Genomic DNA, 7,734 nt, shown 5'->3' with positions numbered 1-7,734 from the left:
GTTGGAGTTGGAGGAGTTGCTTCCCTGGTAGGAGCTGGTGGAGGAGTTGCATCCTTTGTTGGAGTAGGTGCAGGGGGGTCGTCTGTTCAAGGCTTCTTCGCTGGTTGATTGCTGCAGCACTCCCTAGACTGGCGCCTGTGAGACTTTTTCTTGCTCGCTGACTTGGTGTACAAGTCGAAGGCACGTTCAACAGGCATGTCTACAAAAAAGAAACGAGCGAATAATCAGGAAATATAATAAAAGAAACTTGCTAAGTTTAAGAAGCAAGGACAAAGAAAGGGGGAGGTGAGATCGTAAAGCCTAAAAATCTGTGTTGAGAGTTAGAATAACTTTGCTCACGTATAAAAGTTAAGCTTTTATATGACCAACAACATTCTAGCAAAAACACTAAGTTCTATACGAGCAGTTTGAAAAAAAGATTGGAAAGCGGAAGTAAAAAGTTTTTCGAAAAAAAGTTTTTTCGACTCCGAAGGGGCGGGAAAAACCCAGTTTTTCAACTAGATTAAAAATCGAATTTTTACTTCGATTTTACGCCCTAAATCTACAATCTCGACTACCAAACTGGCTCTTAACTCCTACAAGACGTTGTTTCATCACCCTTTTAAGCATCGATTAACATTCATAATTTCCCCAAAATAGTTTCAGTCAAGAACAGTAAAAAATCTCCAAGAACTCAAAAATAAAAAATAGAGATAAACAAGTGTTGCATGGCGTATCAACAACTGAAAGGTTTGAAGAAACGTACTTGTATGAAAGATGGAGTAGAGTTATGAGGTGGTAAGTTGATCCAGCTGGGCAGGAGCCTCGTGATCCGTTTGAGTTTCTGGGACTCTGGAAATATAGCTTCCGGTTCTTCAGTTTTCTTGAGGATAAAGTTGAAGCGTAAAAAGTAAAAAACTGATTTTGAAGGGTTATTTATATTAGCCTAGGAGCGATTACCAAGGTAATCATAAAGGGTAACTTTTCAAGACATGGGGAAGTGTAATGACCGCCAGACAAGTTATTGGGAATCTGAAAAGACTTGATTGGACATGATTGATCACCTTATTTCGAGAAAGCATGGGCGGCTTTGACATATTTCATGGGGTATTTGAAGAGTCAGTTTCCTAAGTTTACTTATTGCTGGTCGCAATAAATAAACTTGGGGGGCAAATGCTTACCCTAAAAATGGCTACTGATGATGTGGCAAGGATTTCTCCTACGTAGTTGACACGTGGCAGAAGTGCTGCTCGACTATTGACCAGAGGCACATCGCTTCGTCAGAGCTTAACTTTTAGGCGCGACCCGGCTGGTCGTATAACTTAATCTGTTTCTTTCTAAGATTGTAATCTTATAATAATTGCATTGAATATTTCTTCATTATTATCTTGATATGCGATTATTAAGGAAAGATAGGGCACGTTGGCATATGTAACCCTCCTTGAGCCTATAAATAAACATGAAATAGCTCAAGGAAGGGACTTTGGAGAGCGGAATCTTTTTGCTAAGTGAGAGAGCTATAGTGCAATTATCCATCGTGAATCATAAATATTATATTGTTGTGAAATGTCTAAAAAATTCTAAGTATGCTATGTGGTTGCGGTTTTTATTGATCTTCCACACCAGAAAATTGTTTGTTTGAGATTATATCTATTCCTTTGTGAAAATTGTATGCATCATTGGGCACGTAACTCTAAAAATCGATTAGTTAAAAGATGTTTATCTTTGTTTGAAATTGAAAGTGTTTGTAAAAATTTGAGCATCATGGAGCCAATTGCTAATCCTGTTGATAAAAATGTCATGCCTGAAAAAACTTTCTTGAATATTTTGCACCTATTTCATCTATTGCTCCTTCGTGTATTGTTCTTCCTATCATTTCTACTACCCATTTTGAGCTTAAACCATCAGGCATTCAATTATTGCCATCTTTTTATGGGTTAGATAGAGAGGATCCTTACATGCATGTCAAAGATTTCTTAGAAATTTGCTCAACATTTAAATTTCAAATTTTTTTGATGAGTCGGTCAAACTAAGATTGTTCCCTTTTTCATTAAAAGACAAATTAAAAGCTTGGTTAAATTCTCTTCCCACGGGGTCTATAAATACATGGGATCAACTTTATAATAAATTCTTGCTGAAATTTTTTCCTATGTCTAAAACTGATAGTCTAAGGAGAGAAATATTTGAGTTTTTTCAAAAAGATAATGAAGAGATTTATGAATGTTGGGAAAGATTTAAAGATCTATTATTAAAATGTCCTCATCATGGTTTTGAAAAATGGAGACTTGTAAAATATTTTTATGATGGTTTGCCTCCCTCTAATTGTCAAATGATTCAATCTATGCATATTGTAACTTTTTTTAAAATTTCAAGGACAAGAGGCTTGGGATGCCCTTGAAGATTTGTCTGTCAATTCACAACAATGGAATTATTTTGATCTTAGGTATAGGTAAACTAATTCTCCAAAAAGCAGAGGAAGGTATGAAGTAAAAGATGAATTAGACTTAAGAACATCCTTAGACAAATTAACGAGAAAAGTAGAAGCTTTAGCCATAAGCCAAACTATAAATTCTCCAATACAACCAAGAAAAGATGTTTGTTCAATATGTTTTAGTCCTTGCCATAATGCCCAATCATGTCCTTCCTACCAAGATGCCTTTTCTGAGGAGGCCAATGCTCTTCATGCTTATGGGAAACCAAATGATAGCTCATTTTCATCCACTTATAATCCAAATTGGAGAAACCATCCAAACTTTTCATTGAGACAAAACCAACCTCAAATGAATCAAGGGCACCAATACAACACGCAAAACCAAACTCATGTCCCACAAAATCAACCATATCCTCAAAAAAGGAAACCTTCCTTAGAAGATACTTTACAACAATTTATGCAATCCACTTAACAAATCCTACAAAATCAGTCTCATTCAATTACAAAACTCGAGACACAAGTAGGACAACTCGCCACTGCTTTAGCTGATAGAGAAAAAGGAACATTCCCTAGTCAACCTATCTCTAATTCAAAAGGTCAATATGAGATAGGAAAGTCTAGTCATAATGGAGAAGTCAAATCAATTTCAACTCTTAGGTCTGGAAAGAACATTGTCAAACTTGATTACATACCTGAGGTTGAAAAAGAAAAAGAAAAGAGTCAGCCTTCTAGTTCTAATGCCAACTACTCTTCAAATAAGGATCCAATCCATCCTTTCATTCCAAAAGCCCCATTCCCATAAAGATTACTTCCAATTAAAAAAGGCGGCCAATATAATGACATCTTAGAAGTTTTTAAATAAGTTAGTATCAATATCCCTTTCTTAGATGCCATTAAACAAATTCCTGCCTACTCTAAATTTTTAAAGGATATTTGCACTGTTAAAAGAAACACTAATGTTCCTAAAAAAGAATTTTTAACTGAACAAGCTAGTTCCATTATTCAATATAAGAGTCTTGTTAAATATAAAGATCATAGGTGTCCCACAATTTCGTGCATTATTGGTGATCATTTTATTAACAAGGCTTTACTTGATTTGGGTGCTAGTGTGAATTTATTGCCTTATTCTGTTTATAAGAAACTTGGTCTTAGTGAACTAAAACCTACTTCTATAACTCTTCAATTAGCCGATCATTCTGTGAAAATGCATAGAGGCATTATAGAGGATGTTTTGATAAAAGTTGATAAATTTTATTTTCCTGTTGACTTCATTGTTCTTGATACTCAACCTGTGGAAAACGTGCATGCTCAAATTCCTATCATTTTAGGTAGACCATTCTTAGCGACATCTAATGCAATCATTAATTGTCGTAATGGTATTTTGAAATTATCTTATAGAAATATGACTGTTGAATTGAATGTATTTAATGTTGTGAAATCTGTTGAGTGTGAGGAAGTGCATGAAATTAACATGATAGATAGTATTTGTGAAGATGATGGAAATGACTTACCTGACTTTTGTGAAAAATACTTTGGTATGAACATGCATGTTGATGATTCTAATGATGATGTGAATTCTTTGCTAGAGTCTATACCCTTAAATGAAACCAAAGTTAAACCTTTTTCACCTTTATATCATGTTCAATCGATTTCCGAGTCTCAAAAGTTAGACCTTAAACCTTTGCTAGAAAATTTAAAATACGATTTTCTAGGAGAGTCTGAAACCTTACCTTTTATCATAGCATCTGCCTTAGATAAATAACAAGAAGATAAATTGTTAGACGTCCTTAGAAAACATAAAGAAGCCATAGGTTGGACCATTGGAGACATTAAAGGAATTAGCCCATCCATATGTATGCATAGAATCCATCTAGAAGAGAATGTTAAAACCTCTCGGGAATGCCAAAGAAGGCTAAATCCAAATATGAAAGAAGTAGTTAGAGAAGAGGTCATAAAATTATTAGACGTAGGTATCATTTACCCTATTTCTGATAGTCATTGGGTTTGTCGAGTTCAAGTTGTGCCTAAGAAGTCTGGGATCACATGCCTTTTCAGAACTTTTGCCTATCGTCGCATGCCTTTTGGATTATGCAATGCACCTGCGACTTTTCAAAGGTGTATGATTTCAATTTTTTCTGACATGGTTGAAAGATTTCTTGAAATGTTTATGGGTGGTTTTTCTGTGTTTGGTTCCTTTTGTGATGAATGTTTGCACCATCTTTCACTTGTTTCAATTCATTGCAAAGAGAAAAACCTTGTGCTTAACTGGGAAAATTGTCTTTTTATGGTTAAAAAGGGAATTGTTTTAGGTCATGTAATCTCATTTGAGGGAATAGAAGTTGATAAAGCTAAAGTTGATCTTATTTCAAAATTTCCCACACCTAAAATTGTGAAAGAAAATAGATAATTTTTAGGCCATGCCGGTTTCTATAGAAGATTTATAAAAGACTTTAGCAAAATTTATCGGCCTTTATGCCATTTACTTGGAAAAGAAAATACTTTTGTCTTTGATAATAATTGCCATGATTCCTTTGAAAAATTAAAAAAATGCTGACTACTTCACCCATTATTCGACCTCCTGATTGGAAAATACCTTTTGAAATAATGTGTGATGCTTCTGATTATGCTATAGGTGTTGTCTTAGGACAAATACTTGAAAAAATACCTCATGTAATTTACTATGCTAGCAAAACATTAAATGATGATCAATTAAATTATTCCACAATCGAGAATGAATTGCTTGCTGTTGTTTTTGCATTGGAGAAATTTAGATCTTATTTGTTAGGGTCTAAAATTATTGTCTATTATGATCATGCTGCATTAACATATCTCTTGTCGAAAAAAGATGCTAAGTCTCATTTGATCTGTTGAATCCTACTTTTACAAGAATTTGACTTGGAAATACGTGATAAAAAGGGATCTGAAAATGTTGTGGCTGATCATTTATCTAGACTAGTTGTTGAAACTATACATGACTCCACTCCTATCACTGAAACTTTTCCTGATGAACAATTGATGCATGTTTCTTCCTTGCCTTGGTATCCTGATATTGTTAATTATTTGGTTACTAAAGAAATACCATCTCATTGGTCTAAGCATGATAAATCTAAATTTTATTCTGAGGTGAAAAACTTTATTTGGGATGATCCTTACTTATTTAAATACATCCCTGATCAAATAATTAGAAGATGCGTTCCAAATTATGACCAATCTAAAATCATATATTTTTTTTTCACGATCATGCATGCAGAGGACATTTTAGTGGTAAGAAAACAGTTGCTAAAATTTTACAATGTGGTTTTTATTGGCCTACTATCTTTCATGATACATATGTTTATTGCAAAGCTTGTGAACGTTGCCAAAAGTTAAGAAGTTTAACTAAAAGAAACATGATGCCTTTAAATCCTATTCTTATTATTGACATATTTGATGTTCGGGGCATTATTTTATGGGACCATTTCCTAACTCTTTTGGTAATCTTTATATTCTTGTTGGAGTTGATTATGTGTCTAATTGGGTTGAAGCTATTGCATGCCACATGGAGTTGGGTTGAAGCTATTGCATTTATTCCCGGGAAAATTACGCTCTAGGTGGACTGGTCCTTATATTGTTTGAGTTGTTTTTCCACATGGAGTTTTTGAAATTGAAAATCCTAACAATGGTGATATTTTTAAAGTTAATGGACAAAAATTAAAACCATTTTTAGAATAAAAAACTGATGAAGTTGATGAAATCCTCCTTGAGGATCCTATTTACCAAGTTATTTGATTGCTTGAAATTACTCTTGGTAACTTGTGTTTATGTGTTTATTTTTATGTGCTTGTTTTCATGATTACTTTTGTTAAGTATTTCTTGCTCTCTTAACGATGCACCACGATGAAGTACGACCATTCTAAACTCTAACATCTTGTAAATTTTAATTGATATTTATATTTTAACACATTGAGGATAATGCTTAAATTAAGTTTGGGGGTAGCGAGTTTAATGGTTGTTTACTGTTCATTATGTTGAATATGAGGGTAGAATTGTGTTAAGTTTGTTATGAAAATATATATATATATATTGTTTTATTGTGTTAAGTTTGTTTTGAAATTTTTTTTTAAAAAAAAATATATTGTTTTATTGTGTTTTGTATCGTTTTGTTTTAAAAAACACTATTAAATATAAAAAAAAAATATTGGTGATATTTTTCATTTTCAATGATAAAAATCATGATTGAGTTTGAATTTAATTCTCTTAAAAATATGAACAATTTTTAAGCTTTGTCTTTAATTATTGTGTCAATTTTGCTTGTAACGGAAATTACATTTTTCATAACAAGGACACTTTTATTTCTTACAAGTTTAAGTGAAAAATAATTTTAATAAAAACCTTATTTTTTAAAAGAAAAATTGACAATTTAATTAATTACATAAGCTTAACCTTTATCCATAATAATTTTTTAGAATTATTTTCGTTGTGCAATTTTTGAGAAAATTATTTTTATATCACTCATAAAAAAATGTGTGTTTTAATTTTCTTTTGCTTGAGGACTAGCAAAATACTAAGTTTGGGGGTGTGATAACTCTACAAAATAGAGTTATTTTACCATATTTTATATGCTAATTGTTGCTTAGTTCTTGAGTTTTTAACTAATTTATTAAGTTTTTAAGTAATTTTGAATTTATGGGGTTTATTTTGATTTCATATATTTTTGTGTGTTTTTATAGTTATTTTGTTGTAGTTTAATTATTTGAATTATTGAGTTTAGTTAGAAGTAAAAAAAATACACTTTTTTTGATCTTTAATGATAAAATTAAATTAAGTTTTAATTAAGTATTTTCAAATAATTAATATGATTTATTTATAATTTAAAATATTTGATTGTGATTTAATTTATTTTTATGTTGTTGGAATTTTGTTTTATTTTTTTTGTGAGAAAGAAAGGAAATATGGAAATTTTGAAGAATGTAAACCAATCCTCCACCTGGGCCTGTGCCTCCCAGCCCAACAGCTGCCTCTACCTGGGCCCGCCTACCTCCAGCCAACTCAAGGCCCAATGCCAACCTTCCTAGGCCCACGCCTGCCTCCTTCCCTTCTCCCCAGGCCCGAGCTCGTGGCCCAGCTAGCTCCTGCCTGCTCGCCTAGCACCTTCACCCTCCCACTCGGCCCAAGCCTTTTGCCCCAACCACAGGCCCAACACAGGCCCAACCGAGCCCAACACGCACCAGCTGCCACAGCCGCCTGCCCAGCCACCAACAACCTTCTTGAGCCCACAATGTATTTTTGTCCCCTATGTCCAAAAATGCCAACTTTTTACCCAATTTTTCCACATATTTCACCAC

General features: G+C 33.3%; 1 non-coding gene across 1 annotated transcript; it reads right to left on the bottom strand.

Moving 5' to 3' along the window:
- Positions 1-2,143: 2,143 nt before the first annotated feature.
- Positions 2,144-2,250, bottom strand: LOC133828049 (small nucleolar RNA R71). Its single transcript, XR_009890694.1, has one exon. It is a non-coding gene; the product is annotated as a small nucleolar RNA R71 (small nucleolar RNA).
- Between the last annotated feature and the right edge of the window lie 5,484 nt (positions 2,251-7,734).

This window comes from Humulus lupulus, chromosome 3 (genome assembly GCF_963169125.1).
Source record: "Humulus lupulus chromosome 3, drHumLupu1.1, whole genome shotgun sequence".
Lineage (NCBI taxonomy): Eukaryota > Viridiplantae > Streptophyta > Magnoliopsida > Rosales > Cannabaceae > Humulus > Humulus lupulus.
The sequence above is the reverse complement of the archived record's forward strand: the minus strand, read 5'-3'. Positions and strand labels throughout refer to the sequence as shown.